Source organism: Phocoena sinus, chromosome 12 (genome assembly GCF_008692025.1).
Source record: "Phocoena sinus isolate mPhoSin1 chromosome 12, mPhoSin1.pri, whole genome shotgun sequence".
In the NCBI taxonomy this organism is placed as follows: Eukaryota; Metazoa; Chordata; class Mammalia; order Artiodactyla; family Phocoenidae; genus Phocoena; species Phocoena sinus.
Window position 1 is genome coordinate 19,380,483 of NC_045774.1, and position 17,131 is coordinate 19,397,613.

At 36.7% G+C, this 17,131-nt stretch overlaps 1 protein-coding gene across 1 annotated transcript in view; it reads left to right on the forward strand.

The window, feature by feature from the left end:
* The window catches only part of EPM2A (EPM2A glucan phosphatase, laforin), a 157,103-nt gene that overhangs the window by 19,516 nt on the left and 120,456 nt on the right, over window positions 1-17,131 (forward strand). The gene's annotated exons all lie outside the window — the stretch shown is intronic.

Genomic DNA, 17,131 nt, shown 5'->3' on the forward strand with positions numbered 1-17,131 from the left:
ACTGCATTTGTGTTGAACTCTTAAGACTGACCAACTAATCAGGTCAAATTGTCCTTTCCCAGTAAAAGCAAATTCCTCAGGTTTAACCTTTTTCTAATACAAATTGTTAGAATTTTTTTCTCAGACAAGATCTTCAAACAGGTAAACAGGTTGATATATGTGTTGGTTCATCCTTGGGCAGAGGAACTGACTAGAGTTAGATGGCTTTCTAAACCCCTTCCAGTCAGAGAGTAACATTGTTAGATTATTATTCAGTGGTCTAATGATACAAGAACAGTAGCAATAATTTGTGATTGCTCAAAAGGTTGAAGTTGAAAAGAGATCCTGCCTTCGACTGTCCTAGAATTTTTTCTTCATTGAAGTCCTCCATTCCACATTAATTGTCATTATTGCTTGTTTATCCTATGACTTCAATTTTCTGATCAGGTGATCAAAAAACCTAGATTAAGTACACAGAGGTTTTAAAAACTTGTTTTGCTGATCAACCTATGTTTAGTAGTTTTGATCAATAAAGTTTAGATTTGATTAAGTAACTTAGTTTCTTTTAAAGTCTCAGCTCACAAATAAGTTTGTAGTGTTGAAAAATTGAAATATCAGCATTCAGGTTTAATCACGTTATTTGATTAAAAGAAATCAAGCTATAGAAATAGAAGCAATAGGGTACTACACCTGTTCGAGTGTAAAATTACCCAGTGAATATTTAATTATGTCAGCTGGATGTCCTTTTTATCAACTGATAACTTTAAAAAATTGTTACCTGTATTACCTTCCCATTTAGGTCACCACAGAGCATTGAGTAGAGTTCCCTGACCTATATAGTAGGTTCTCATTAGTTACCTATTTTATACATAGATAACTCAAAGTTTAGGTATTGATGAGTGTATTGTAGTATTTGAGAGCAGTGTGTTCTGACTTTTCCTTACAAATGCAGAAAGAGAAGGGAAATTATTTTGGAATACATTGTTGTCTAGAATATTTGATTCCTAATAAATATATGTATACATACAGCTGATTCACTTTGCTGTACAACATTGTAAAGCAACTGTACTCCAGTAAAAATTAATTAAAATGGTTTCCTGTATTAGAGATCTGAAATAAAAATAGAGAATAGTATTGATTCCCTACAACATTCCAGTAGTTTTATGATTAAAACTGACATATGAAATAAATTGCTTTAAATGGTTAATAATTTGGTGGATATGAATTCTAAAGATTTTTATGCTGCATTTAAAATGTTAAAGCTGTATTGTTCATTTGATCAGTGTTTAAGCACCAATCAGTCCTGAAAACTTGAATTGGATTCTGAGAGGTAATTGCACTGACTCATTAACTTACCTCAGATGTCATTTAGTTTCCAAAGTATCTTCTTTTTCTCATGATTAACAAAATCATTTTTTATCTTAATTGCAAAAGGATATGGTATTTATTGAAAAATAATGCAAAGTGAAAGAAGCTAGACACAGAAGGCCCCATACTGTAGGATTCCATTTATATGAAATAATCCAGAATAGGCAAATCTATTGAGAGAAATCAGATGAAGGGTTGTGGGGAGGGAATAGTAGGAGGTGACTGCCTGATGGATACTGGTTTCCTCTTGGTGGTGAAGATATTCTAGGACAAAAATAGTGTTGATTGCACAACATTGTGAATGTACTAAATGCCACTGAATTGTTCACTTTAAAATGGTTAAAATGGTAAATTTTATGTTATGTGTATTTTACCACAATTTTTTTAAAAAGGGAGTATTTGCAGTCATTACTCAAGGTAAAAAGTACAGTGTTCTCAAGTGTGAAATGCTTAAGCTATGGTTTAGAATTAAATTACAGCCTTAGTGATGTAACACATTTATTCAGAGTCCTAATGAAATTCATGAATTCCATCACGGAAGTACTGCTGACAGCAGTGGAAATAAAGTTGTAATTCATCACAATTTTCTTACATTTAATACAACTGTAACAGTGAGTAATTGGCTTCCATGTTAATGTTCACTTTTTACATTTTCTTATGATTCCTTGCGGCACATCTCAATCACATTTTTTAAAGATCCGTATTTAAAATCATGCTTTGAAAAAACATTTGTATAGTTTTCATGATCATTTTTTATGGTTTTATACTTAATGTTCCTTTTAAAGAGCAAATACACTGATGTATTAGGTAAGACTAAATAAATTGAACTGATGTATACATTTTGTATTCTTTTGAATTGTCTTGTGGGAAGATACTTGAATCTTGGCATTGGTAGGTACTTTAATGATCATTTAGTTTCTCATTTTATATTTGGAGAAATCAAAGCTGAGGTTGTCAGTGTTCGTTCATTCAACAAGAATTTCTTGAGCACTGATGCCAGGCACTGTGTAGGCTTGATTCTGGAGGGTTGTGATATGCCTCATGAATTACTACTACTTCCCCCTCCTCCTATGACTACTGTGTATCTGGTAACGTGGACAAATGGACAAGTTCCAAAGAAGGAAAGGCTTTTAGGCCCTTTAAATGGTTCTTCATATGTATCTTCCTCAAACACTAAAGACATATTCTTTAGTACAGTAAAATACACATGATTATAAATAGTCTATTACTTGAGGAATGCATTTATTAACAAGTTTGCTTTCATGACTTTAGGAAGGAGGTATTTTTAGATTACATTAAGCCAATTACTTTCCACTGTGTTCTAAGTAGCTGACTAGAAAATTGTTGGTTAAAATCAATATTTAAAAAGTTAAATTGGGGCTTCCCTGGTGGCGCAGTGGTTGAGAGTCTGCCTGCCGATGCAGGGGACGCAGGTTCGTGCCCCTGTCGGGGAAGATCCCACATGCCGCGGAGTGGCTGGGCCCATGAGCCATGGCCGCTGAGCCTGCGCGTCCGGAGCCTGTGCTCCGTAACGGGAGAGGCCACAACAGTGAGAGGCTTGCGTAACGCAAAAAAAAAAAAAAAAAGTTAAATTGCTTTGCAAATAACTTTGCCTCTCCTATGATTGGGGTGTATGTGCCAACTAAGGTGTGTGTGTGCTCCACCTTGAACAACAATAAGTATAATTAAATGAGCTGAACAGATTGAGGCTGATAGTATGATCTAAACTATCAGGATAAACAGAGTAGACAAGAGGAGACTTACACCACAACAGGTCTACTCAGACACTGCAACAAGGCCCAAGGTCAAAGGGTGGGAGGAAGGGAAATAACTGATAATTCTACTCTCAATTTGTTGGGATTTTTTACTTCAGTGATTTCTCAGCAATTTTGTGATATTTCTACAAGACTTAGGACTTTTATCAAATAGGTTATTTGACCCAGATTTCCTTAGTCATCACCTCTTATTCTGTCCTCTTGCAGGCTACATTTCTGCACTATTTCCCAAACATTTATATCCTTTCGTGTCTCTGAGCCTTTACATATGCTGTTTATTTGGCCTAGAATGGCCTCCCCCAAATTCTTTGGTAAACTTCAGATACTTGGTGAGGATCCACTTCTGATGTCACCTGTTTTTTTCCTAGACCTTCCCAAGCCAATGAGTCGCCCTCATCTATGTCCCCACCCCTTTTTAAAAAATCGTACCTTTTTTCAGTATTCAACACACTGCACTGCCATTATCTCTCTGCTGATATCTGTACACTGCTGTATATTGTGGGCCCCTTTAGGCAGAAACCGTGTCTCACTTGGCTTTGGATCTCTGTGCCTAGCAAAAGGCCTTACACATAGAAGGCCTTCAGTAGATGTCTGTTGGACTAATCATGAAAAATGACTGAATATTTTTAAATGCTGTTTCAGTTAGCTTTTGCTGCATAACATGCCACCCCAAAACTTCATGGCTTGAAACAAGTTTAATTAGCTCATGATTAGTTGGCTAGGTTCGTTTGGTCTGGTCTGACTTGGCTGATTTCTGTCTGGTTGGCTCGTGCATCCGTGGTCAGCTGATGGGTCAGCTGGAAGTTAGGTGATCTCAGACAGCTTTACGGACATGTCTGGCAGTTGGCAGGCTGTTGGCTGGGGTGATGGGGATGATTAGGCCACATGTCTCTCATCATCCATTAGGCTAGCCCAGGCTTATTTACGTGGCAGTAGCAAGAACAGCAAGAGAGTAAGCCCCAATGTGCAAACCACTGCTTGTCACATTTGTGAATGTCCCATTTCCCAAAGCAGGTACACGGCTAAGCCCAGATGCAAGGGATGGAGAAATAGACTCTACCTCTCTGTGGGAGAAGCAGTAAAATCATGTTGCAAATGAGTGTGTAGATAGGAATGGGGAGAATCTGTCCATTTAAATTTACCATAAATGCCCAGGACATTTCTAATTTGATAGTCCCACCTTTCCTCTTTAGAGTTTTCTGGCAAAATCCCCTAAATGTTAAAAAGCTATTCAAAAATGAAGAACTAATTCAAAAATGGAGGAGGGCATCAAGTTTTGTAGGGACAGCAGGGAGGAGCTGTACAGGACAGAGAACAGCAGCAGGCAGGGAGCATTGTGGTAGAAAAGTGACTTCTTAAACTTTTAATGTTTACAGCATCTGTAGTCACCACCACCTCTCATTGCTAATATTAGTAACTTGTAAGTTCTTTTTTTTCTTTTTTTTACTACTTTTGATAGGGGTTTATGAGTTTATTAATTTTTTCAAAGAACCAACTTTGGCTTTCTTAAGTTTCTCCCTTGTTTGTCTGTTACTATCATTTATTTTTGCCTCTTTTCTTTATTATTTCCTTTGTTTCTACCTCGTGTTTAATTTGCTCTTTGTTTACCACCTTCTTACTGTGGAAACTTAGATCATTGATTTTAAACCTTTTTTCTTCTATAATATAGGCTTGTACGGATACAAATTTCCCTCTTAATCACTGCTTCAGTTGCATCCCACAATGTTGACATGTTGTATTTCATTATCATATAATTCAAAATATCTTCTGATTTCTCCTATGACTCATTCTTTGTTTATGTAGAAGTATTATTGTGTCTTCTTGACAAATGGAGCTTTTATCTTGAAAACATTAGCAATATGGCTATCTAGGGGAAGAGTGCTTCGGGCAAGGGATAGCGGCAAGTATAAGTGCCTGAAACCAGTGTCCAAGTATTTTCAAGGAGTAACAAGAAAGCCAGAGAGACTGGAGGGGAGTGAGTGATGCGGAAAATAGTAGGAGAGTCAATGAGACAGGCAATGGGAGACCAGATCATGTAGAGCCTGGGGGGTTTTGTGAGACTTCTGACTTTTAGTGAAATGGGAGCCGTGACAAGCCTTTAAGTATGGCTTACTCCATGTTCTTTCATGTTAAATGGGTTGTCTGGCTACTGATCTGAGAGTAGGTTGTAGTGAAATGAGGGCTAAAAGCAAGGAAACCTGTTTGCATCCTATTGCTGTCATCCAGGAAAAAGAACAGGATGTTGTGGGCCAGGGTGTTAGCAGTGGAAACAGTGAAGTATATGAGAAAAAGAGGGATCAGGGATGACTTCAAGTCCTTTGTGCTGAGGAAGTAGAACTGTTATTCCCATTTACAAGTAGGAAACAGATTAAAAAGATAACTCTTGCTTGTAAACTTTTTTCCTCCTAAAAGACAACTATCAAGCAATAATTATAAATCTGTGTTCAAAGGCATACAATGTATAAAGATGTAATTTATATAATAACAGCACAATGGAAGGGGAAGGAAAGGAGATATGTAGGAACACAGTTTTTGTATACGCTTGATATTAAGTTGCTATTACTCTGAACTAGATTGTTATAAATTAAGATGTTGTATTAGTTTCCTAGGGCTTTCATATCAAATTACCATAGCGGATGGGCTTAAAACAATAAGAATGTATTCTCTCACAGTCCTGCAGTCTGGAAGTTTGAAATCAAGGTGTCAGGAAGGTCACGCTCCCTCTGAAGACTCTGGGGAAGAAGGCTTCCTTGCTTCTTCATAGCTTTTGGTGCCTTCTGACAATCCTTGGAATTCCTTGGCTTGTAGCTGCATCACTTCAACCTCTGCCTCTGCAATCTCATGGTCTTCTTCCTTGTGTCTATCTCTGTGGGTCCTTTCAGTGACACCAGTCATCGAATTTAGGACCCATCCTAATCCAGTCTGACATTATCTTAACTAATTACATCTCAAAGACTTTATTTCCAAATTTAGTCACATTCTGAGGTTCTTATTAGACATAAATGTCTGGGTAGACGTTCAACCCTATGTTAATTGTAATCCCCAGGGTAATCTTTTAGTTAAAGAAATAACTAAAACTACAATAAAAGAGACAAAAATGGGAAAAAGTGGTACACTGGAAAATATTTAACATAAACGAAGGCAGCAATAGAGGAACATAAAAAGATGTTTAGAAAACAAATAGTAAAATGGTAGACAGTCTAAACACTTCAATCAGAAGGAAGAAATTGTAAAAAGCAATGCAATCCAATGATACACGAGACACTTTTGGATTCAAAGACATGCATAGGTTAAAAATAAAATAATGCAGGGTCATATGGTAGTTCTACTTTTAGTTTTTTAAGGAACCTCCATACCGTTCTCCATAGTGGCTGTACTAATTTACATTCCCACGAACAGTGTAGGAGACTTCCCTTTTCTCCACACCCTTTCCAGCATTTACTGTTTGTAGATTTTTTTGATGATGGCCATTCTGATTGCTGTGAGGTGATACCTCATTGCAGTTTTGATTTGCATTTCTATAATGGTTAGTGATGTTGAGCATCTTTTCATGTGCTTTTGGCAATTTGTACATCTTCTTTGGAGAAATGTCCATTTAGATCTTCTGCCCATTTTTTGATTGGGTTGTTTTTTTGATACTGAGCTACATGAGCTCTTTGTATATTTTGGAGATTAATCCCTTGTCGGTTGCTTTGTTTGCAAATATTTTCTCTGATTCTGAGGGTTGTCTTTTTGTTTTCTTTATAGTTTCCTTTGCTGTGCAAAAGCTTTTAAGTTTAATTAGATCCCATTTTTTATTTTTGTTTTTATTTTCATTACTCTAGGAGGTGGATCAAAAAAGATCTTGCTGCGATTTATGTCATAGAGTGTTCTGTTTTTCTCTAAGAGTTTTATAGTGTCTGGGCTTACATTTAGGTCTTTAATCCATTTTGAGTTTATTTTTGTGTATGGTGGTAAGGAATGTTCTAATTTCATTCTTTTACATGTAGCTGTCCAGTTTTCCCAGCGCCACTTATTGAAGAGACTGTCTTTTCTCCATTGTATATTCTTGCCTCCTTTGTCATATATTAGGTGACAATAGGTACGTGGGTTTATCAATGGACTTTTTATCCTGTTCCATTGATCTATATGACCCAGCAATCCCACTCCTTGGCATATACCCGGAGAGAACCGTAATTTGAAAAGATACACGCACCCCAATGTTCATTGCAGCACTGTTTACAATAGCCAGGACATGGAAGCAATTTAAATGTCTCTCAACAGAGGGATGGATAAAGAAGATGTGGTACATACAATGGAATATTACTCAGCCATAAAAAAGAATGAAATAATGCCATTTGCAGCAACATGGATAGACCTAGAGATTGTCATACTGAGTAAAGTAAGTCAGAGAAAGACAAATATCATATGATATCACTTATATGTGGAATCTAAAAAAAGGGTACAAATGAACTTATTTACAAAACAGAAGTAGAGTCACAGATGTAGAAAACAAACTTATGGTTACCGCGGGTAAAACGGAGGAGGGTTAAACTGGGAGATTGGGATTGACATATACACACTACTATATATAAAATAGATAACTAATAAGGAACTACTGTATAGCACAGGGAACTCTACTCAATACTCTATAATGGACTATATGGGAAAAGAATATAAAAGAAGAGTGGATATATGTATATTTCTAACTGATTCACTTTGCTGTACACCTGAAACTAACACAACACATTGTAAATCAACTATACCCTAATAAAATTTTTTTTTTTTTTTTTTGCGGTACGTGGGCCTCTTACTGTTGTGGCCTCTGCCGTTTCGGAGCACAGGCTCCGCATGCGCAGGCTCAGCGGCCATGGCTCACGGGCCCAGCCGCTCCGCAGCATGTGGGATCTTCCCGGACCGGGGCACGAGCCCGTGTCCTCTGCATCGGCAGGCGGACTCTCAACCACTGCGCCACCACCTAATAAAATTTTGAATAAATAAATAAAATTAAAAAAATAAAATAATGCAAAAAGATACATCCTGCAAACAGTAACCAAGAGAGAGTTGAGTGGCTATATTACCATACAAAATAGACTTTAATAAAAATATGTTACTAGATGCAAAGAAAGATATTTTATAACGATAAAATGAGCAATCCATCAAGAAGATATATCAACTATAAACATACACGCATCTAATAAGGGAAACACAAAATACATGAAGCAAAACATGTCAGAATTAAAAGGAAAAATAGACAATTGAACAATAATAGTTAAAACTTCAATAATTTATGTTCAATAATGGATAGAATGAGTATCCCAGAAAATCATCAAGGATATAGAAAACCTGATTAAACACTATTAATCAATTAGACCTAACGGACACCTATGAAATATTCCATCTAACAATGGCAGAATACCTACTCTTCTCAAGTGCACATGGAGCATAATCCAACACAGATCATAATTTAGACATAAAGCAATATATTTAAAAGGATTAAAACCACACACAATACATTCTCTGATCACAATGGAATGAAATTAGATAACAATAATAGAAGGAAATTTGGGAAATTCACAAATATGTGGAGACTAAGCATCACACTCCTAAATAACCAATGGATCAAATAAGAAATCACAAGGGAAATTAGAAAGTTATTTGAGATGGATGAAAATAAAAACACAAAATACTAAAACAAATGGGACTCAGCTAAAGCAGTGTTACAAAGAAATTTATAACTATAAATGCCTACATCAAAAAAGAAGAAATATGTCTAATCAATAACCTAATCTACATTAAGAACCTCAGGGAAAAAAAAAAGCACAAACTAAACTCAAAGCAAATAGAAAGAAGAAATAATAAACTCTATAGGAGAAATAAATGAAATAGAGAATAGAAAATATCAATGAAACCAAAAGTTAGTTTTTTGGAAAGATCAACAAAACGGACAAACATTTAGCTAGACTGACCAAGCAAAAACAAAGAGGACTCAAATTACGAGAACAAAGAATGAATGAGAGAACATTACTGTGTCTTTTACAGAAAGAAAAAAAAAATTGGGAACACTCTGAACAATTTTATATCAACAAATTAGATAACCTAAATGAAATGGATAAATTCTTAGAAAGACACAAGTTAACAAAACCGACTCAAGAAGAAATAGTATATCTGAGTAGACCTGTAACAAGTAAACTCATTTAAAAACTTCCCATAGAACTATTAGAACTAATGAATGGGCTCATCAAGTTTGCAGGGTACAAGATCAAGTTTAAATAAGTTGAATAAAAAATTTTTTTAAATCAACGGCATTTCTATATACAGTAGCAATGAACAATGTGAATTTGAAATTAAGAAATCAATTTCATTTACAGTAACATTAAAATAATACTTAGGAATAAATTTAACTGAAGAAGTTCAAAACATATGTTAAAATGCTACAAAATATTGTTTAAAAGATTGAAGAAGATCTAAATAAATAGAAAAACGTCCTGTGAGGACACAATATTAAGATAGCAGTACTCCCCAAACTGATCTACAGATTAAATATAATCCCTAACAAATCTCCTAAATGCCTTTTTGTTTTTTCCAGAAATGGACAAGCTAATCCTAAAATTCATATGGAAATACAAGGGGCCCAGAGTAGCCAAAATAATCTTGAAAAAGAACAAAGCTGGAGGACTTACCCTTTCCAATTTTAAAACTTAGTTCAAAGCTACAGTAATCAATACAGTATGGTCCTGGTATAAGGATAGGAATATAGACCAATAGAATAAAGTTGTGAGTTCAGAAATCAACTCTTACATTTAAGGATTTTCAACATGGGAGCCAAGATAATTCAATGAGGGTAAGACTTTCAACAAATAGTCTTGGGGCAATTAATATCCACACAGTAAAGAAGGAAGTTAGACCCTTTCCTCACAACATACACAAGAATTCACTCAAAATGGACCAGCAATCTAAATGTAAGAGCTAAACTATAAAACTTTTAGAAGAAAAAATAACATAGGCATAAATATTTGCAATCTTGGGTTAAGTGATGTTTTCTTGTATATGACACCAAAAGCACAAAAATAAAATTAAAAACATAAACTGGACTTCATCAAAATTAAAAACTTTTTGTGTCAAAGTACACTATCAAGAGAAGGAAAAGATGATCTACAGAATAGGAGAAAATATTTGCAAGTCGTATATCTGATACATGCAGTATAAAGAATATGTAAAGAATGCAAAACAAAAAGATAAATAACCTAAATAAAAAATGGATGAAGCATTTGAATAGACAGTTCTCCATAGGTGATATGCAAATGGAAAACTAGCACATGAAAAGATGCTCAACATCATTAGTCATTAGAGAAATGCAAATTGAAACCACAATGAGAGAACTTCACACCCATTAGGACTGCTATAATTAAAAAGTAGGGAAAGGCTTCCCTGGTGGCGCAGTGACACAGTGGTTAAGAATCTGCCTCCCAATACAGGGGACACAGGTTTGAGCCCTGGTCTGGGAAGATACTACTTGCTGTGGAGCAACTAAGCCCATGCACCACAACTACTGAGCCTGAGCTCTGGATCCTGTGAGCCACAACCACTGAGCTCACGTGCTGCAATTACTGAAGCCTACACAGCCTAGAGTCCATGCCCTGCAACAAGAGTAGACACCACAATGAGAAGCCCACACACTGCAACAGAGAGTAGCCCCTGCTCGCCGCAACTAGAGAAAGCCCGCCTGCAGCAACAAAGACCCAATGCAGCCAAAAATAAAATAAAAATAAATAAATAAGTTTATAACAAAAAAACTGTACATAAAAAGTAGGGGAAAAAACAAGCATTGACAAGAATGTGGAAAAATTGGAACCCCCATACATTGCTGATGAGAATGTAAAATGCTGTAGCCATTTTGGAAAAAGTATGGAAATTTTGTTTTTAGCTTTATTTTATTTTATTTTTATTTATTTATTTATTTATTGGCGGTACGCAGGCCTCTCACTGTTGTGGCCTCTCCCATTGCGGAGCACAGGCTCTGGACGCACAGGCTCAGCGGCCATGGCTTACGGGCCCAGCTGCTCCACGGCATGTGGGATCTTCCTGGACCGGGGCACAAACCCGTGTCCCCTGCATTGGCAGGCGGACTCTCAACCACTGTGCCACCAGGGAAGCCCAGTTTTTTGTATTTTTGAAAATTAAAAAAATTTTTATTGAAGTAACATTGATTTGTAACATTATATAAGTTTCATGTGTATAACATTATATTTCCACTCCTGTGTACCCTACAGCATGCGCAACACCAAAAATTTAGTTCCATTGATCTATCACCATACAGTTGATCCCCTTTACCCATTTCACCCTCCCCCCCTTCCCCTCTGATAACCACTACTACGTTCTCTATATGTACATGTTTGTTTTTGTTTGGTTTGGTTTGTTCATCTATTTCAGTTTTTTGGTTTGTTTTTCTGTTCATTTGTTTATCAGTTTTTATATTCCACATGTGAAATCATACAATATTGGTCTTTCTCCATCTGAATTATTTCACCTAGCCTGATACCCTCAAGGTCCATCCATGTTGTTGCAAATGGCAAGATTTCATCTTCTTTTATGACTGTGTAGTAGTCCATTGTGTATATATACCACATCTTGTTAATACTTTGATGGACACTTAGGTTGTTTCCATATCTTGGCTATTGCAAATAATGCCACGATGAACATAGAAGTGCATAAGTCTTTTCAGATTAGTGTTTTCATATTCTTTGGATAAATACCCAGAAGTGGGATAGCTGGGTCATATGGTAGTTCTATTCTTAATTTTTTGAGGAATCTTCATACCTCTTCCATAGTGGCTGTACCAATTTACATTCTCACCAGCAGTGTATGAGGGTTCCCTTTCCTCCACATCCTCACCAGTAAATACTTATTTCTTGTTTTTTTTTTTTTATAATAGCCATCCTGACAGGTGTGAGGTGATATTTCATTTCAGTTTTTATTTGCATTTCCCTAATAACTAGTGATGTTGAACATCTTTTCATGTGCCTGTTGGCCATCTGTTATATCTTCTTTGCAAAAATGTCTATTCAGCTCCTCTGCCCATTTTTAATTGAGTTGTTGGGTTTTTTAGTTGTTGAGTTGTATGTGTTCTTTATATATTTTGGATATTAACCCCTTATCGAATTATTATTTGCCAATATCTTCTCCCATTTGGTAAGTTGTATTTTTGTTTTATTGATTGTTTCCTTTGTTATGCAGAAGTCTTTTAGTTTGATGTCATTCCATTTGTCTATTTTTGCTTTTGTTTCTCTTGCCTGGGGAGACATATCTAGAAAGATATCACTAAGACTGATGTCAAAGAGTGCACTGCCTATGTTTTCTTCTAGGAGTTTTATGGTATCTGGTCTTACATTCAAGTCTTTAATCCATTTTGAATTAATTTTTGTGTATGGTGTGAGACAGTGGTGTAGTTTCATTGTTTTGCATGTGGCTGTCCAGTTTTCCCAGCACCATTTATTGAAGAGACTATCCTTTGTTTTAATTTTAATGTTTAAAAGTTCTTAATTTTAAAAAGTTAAAAATAAAGTTACTGTATGACCCAGCAATTCCACTCTGAAGCATATATCTGAGAATTGCAAACATATGGTCACATACAAACTTGTACAGAAATGTTCACAGGAACTTTATAATTATTTGTCAAAAGGTGGAAACAGCACAAATGTCTGTCAATGATAAATGGATTTAAAAATGTGGTATATCCATACAATGAAATATTATTTGGCAGTGAAAAGAAATGAAGTACTGGTACATTTTATGACTTGGTTGAACCTTGAAACGTTGTGCTATGTGAAAGAAGCCAGACACAAAAGGTCACATATTGCATTATTCCATTTATATGAAATATCCAGAATAGGCCAACTCATAGAGAAGGGAAGTTGATTAGTGGTTTCCCAGGGCTGAGATAAAAGGAGTGTGGGGAGTTACTATTTATGAGTATGGGGTTTCTTTTTGGGGTGGTGGAAATATTTTGTAAATATACTAAAGAGCATGGAATTTTACACTTAAAAAGGGTAATTTTGTGGCATAAGCCCTATCTCAATTTAAAATATCCACTCACAGAGTTTATTACCATTGACCTACATAGGGTTTTGAAATTTTCACGTGTGCTTTGTTCTGTCTGCTCTTAATTTGATCATCAAAATTGTGTGTTGTTACAAACAGAAATGTTCAGAACATTAATCTCATTTACATGCTGCAGAGTAGATGTAACACTCATAATTTCTTCATTTATCTTTGCTTCCTTCTGCATTAAAAATTTATCCATGGGGGGCTTGCCTGGTGGCGCAGTGGTTGAGAGTCCACCTGCCGATGCAGGGGACACGGGTTCGTGCCCCGGTCCGGGAAGATCCCGCATGCCGCGAGGCGGCTAGGCCGGTGAGACATGGCCGCTGAGCCTGAGCGTCCAGAGCCTGTGCTCCGCAACGGGAGAGGCCACAGCAGTGAGAGGCCCGTGTACCGCAAAAAAAAAAAAAAATTTATCCATGGGTAAATTAAAAAAAAAAACTGATTACAGCCTCACAACTCATAAGCACTTAATAATTGATAATCCTGCAACAGTAAATGGTTCAGCAGTGAGAGTTATCCGTTAATGAGTGTGGCACAGAAATAGACTTAGGTTATTTACCATCCTCTTCATGTTGACCGTAATGTCCTCTCCTTTTTTCCTACTCAGCCAAACTTTTCTGGAAAGCCAGTGAGTGGAAATGATGTTTACATAGTGATGAACTTTAAACAGTGCATTATTGTCAAACTTTGGATCTTTGATACCATAGCAAAATTAGCAGTATAAGAGACACCGGAGTTGAGAACTTGAGGACAGCGCAAACCTTGGGTTACTGAAACATTTACCTCTTACAATAATTTCCTAAAAATAGTAACTCTTTATTGTATTATGGCATTGGCATTACTGCTCTCTACCATCATTCAGCTCTTCTTTCAACTTTAATCAATGCTTTCTTAAGGAGGTATACTGTGAACCCTAGAAAGTCCTGGTATCAAAGGGTACATGGAAACTTTTAGCTCACTGCTCTCATTGAGGGTCAATGTCAAGAAAGTATTTTCTAAACAAAACACCAAAGGGCAGGCAGAGCTACTCAGCCACTCTGCATTCCCTGTCTAGAGCATCTCCATTCCTTCCCTCTCAGTCAGGAGACTTGCTTGTAACATCACAGGAAACTGAAGACTCAGTAAGACGACCCAGTATTTTCCTTCCCATATTTATTCTAACTTTTTCTGCATGTGTACTTATCTTTATTTCTCTTCCCCCTTGTTTTTTCTTAAAATACTATTCCTAATTGGTTACAAAGTTAATCTCTTATATCAGTGCTCTGGCTCCCATCTTCCTCTCCTACGCCTTAGGGGAAATATGCTCCATCAGTCAGCATTTGTTGCCTTGTACATTCAAATTCCATCTCCATACTAAACATTCTCTCAGCTTGTAAATATGATGTGTTCTTCATCTTAAAATAAACAGAAGCTTCCATATGTGCTTCACTGCCCTCCTTCCTTCTCTCTATCTCATCATATCTCTTTATGGCAAGCTATTCTTGAAAGAATAGTTTACCCTCACTTTGTATTAATTACTTCATGTCTCATTCACTAGCCATCTTGAGCAATTTACTTTTCCTTACAACAATGGCAAAGAAACCATTCTCAGCAAAGACTTTTTAAAAAAATTAATTAATTAATTTTTTTTGGCTGCGTCGTGTCTTAGTTGTGGCACTCGGGATCTTCATTGGGTCATGCGGGATCTTTCGTTGCTATGCAGGCTCTTTGTTGTGGTGCGCAGGCTCCAAGGTGTGTGGGCTTTGCAGTTGTGGTGCGTGGGCTCTGTAGTTGCGGCACACGGGCTCTCTCGTTGAGGCACACAAGCTCAGTAGTTGTGTCACACATGGGCTTAATTGCCCTGTGGCCTGTGGGATCTTAGTTCCTCAACCAGGGATCAAACCCACTGCCCCTGCACTGGAAGGCTGATTCTTTACCACTGGACCACCAGGGACGTCTCATCAGCAAAGACTTTTTAATTGCCAATTCCTCTGTCCTTATCTTACTTGAACTCTGTGACATTTGAAACTCTTGTTTCCCATATCTTCCTTTAACTACTTCCTCGTACTTTTCCTTTAATTTATTGTGGCTGCTCTTAACTGGACTTCTGAAGGGCATAGACTATATCTTCTTTGTCTTCCCACTACCAAGCTCCTGCATCACATAGAGCAGACACACAAATATTTGTCAAATGAATGAATAAATGGTCTTTCCCAGTGTCAGGGCTCTTCTCTAATACCAGGGCACCCCAGAGCTTCATCCTTGAAGCTGGCCCTTTCTCCACTCATTCTAACCATTTAACTGGATAATTACATTCACTTTTCACCTTCAGGCACTCTGGATTTGGTGACTTTCAAATCTAAACCTCCTTTAAACTCTATAGTGATTGACCTAATTGTCTTTCAGTTCACATCTCCTGGATGGCCTGCAAGTACCACAATTCAACATGGACAAAGCTTTCCTCATCTTTCCTTTCAAAATAACTTCTTTATATCTATATGAATATCGATTGGTTGTTAGCAGCATAGACGCTGTGACCAGATTACCTCTTTTCCCATTTAGTTTCTTCCTGAGTGGAGAGTGCTTTGATTCCTTTAGTTTTCAAAGAGAAACATCCATGAGACAAATCTTTTTCTTACTAATAGACTGCTTTTTATAGCATAACCTATGTGGGTCTCTGAATCTTTTCTATGCTCTGTCAAATCCTAAAATTTTGTTTTGGATTATTCTGTTTTGGGATGGACCAGAGCCTGAAGGGATCAGTGGGATAAGAGTGTGTGTGTGTGTGTGTGTGTGTGTGTGTGTGTGTGTGTGTGTGTACATCATTAAGTGAAAAAATTTGAGAAGAAAGGAGAGAAAAAATTCCATTTTGCCACACATATAATAAAATGTAAAAGCATCTTTTAAAATATCTTTCTATTTATCTAGATACAGATAGCCATTAAGCATCAAAAAGTTTGACCTTATCAAGCACAAATGTAATGTTTATGTTACAGTCACATTGCTAGCTCCTGACAATTGACATTTACTAAATAATTTCATTTTTTAAAGCATATTCAGCTACATGTCATCAGCCCATCTGCTTGTCTACAGTTGCCTCAGATACTGATTATAAATAACCACTGGTTTAATACTAATAAACCTAAAGTTTTTCCCGCTTATATATTTAAGTAAAAAGCCAGTTTGTTCACAATTTGTAGATTAAATATCCTCCTGTCATTTTACCCCTGAGGTGATCTCCTAGTAGCCACTGTTCATATCCATGTCCTTGTGATTTGGAGCTGCTCATGTCTGCTTCTTCCCACAACGAGAGTGATCTCTCTTCCCCATTCCTAGGCCTGTTAGTGCTCTTAAATACATGTCCCCCCACCCCGCACAGAGCCAAACTACTTTGAAAGGTTATTATTTATTTTCTACCTCATTACTCTTCTAATGGCTTACTTTTCTTCTAGTTATTAATCAGCAGACACACATCCTAAGAGATGTGTGTTTTTGCCATCTTATTGAAAAAGACTCACAAATTCTCTTTAGGATTTGCCAATCCCAAACCGTATGATATTATAATTTAACCAAATCTTTTAGGCATTCAAAATCAAATCTTCACTGGTCAGGGATTGAAATGATATTCCTTTTGCAGAATCAGACAATTAAATTTACTTTATTACTTTACAATTTTCAGAAATCCAGAAAAATGCTACCTAACATTGCCTTTTAAAATCATATGAGTTTCTCAGAAATCTATCATTCTTGATTTTTTTTTTTTTTTTAATTAATTTATTTATTTATGGCTGTGTTGGGTCTTTGTTTCTGTGCGAGGGCTTTCTCTAGTTGTGGCAAGCGGGGGCCACTCTTCATCGCGGTGCGCGGACCTCTCACTATCGCAGCCTCTCTTGTTGCGGAGCACAGGCTCCAGACGCGCAGGCTCAGTAATTGTGGCTCACGGGCCC